The following is a 221-nucleotide window of genomic DNA, read 5'->3' as shown; positions in this document are numbered from 1 at the left end:
ACAGCCTTGTGAGCTGGGTCGGAGCAGGAGCAGCGCGGGACGGTGACAGGTGCAGCCCTGTAAGGACAGCGAACGGAACGGGGCACTGGCGAGGGGAGCAGGTATCCCTGTTTGTAGCAGCGCTCTCCTGGGCGTCAGCAGCATGGGAAGGGGTGAGAAGTCCTGCACAGTGAGGCTGCAGTTCGTCAGCTGCAGCTGAAGGAAACGGGGGGCCCCGAATT

The sequence above is a fragment of the Cariama cristata genome, unplaced genomic scaffold (genome assembly GCF_000690535.1).
Source record: "Cariama cristata isolate BGI_N322 unplaced genomic scaffold, ASM69053v1 scaffold22412, whole genome shotgun sequence".
In the NCBI taxonomy this organism is placed as follows: domain Eukaryota; kingdom Metazoa; phylum Chordata; class Aves; order Cariamiformes; family Cariamidae; genus Cariama; species Cariama cristata.
This window is presented reverse-complemented; position numbering follows the sequence as displayed.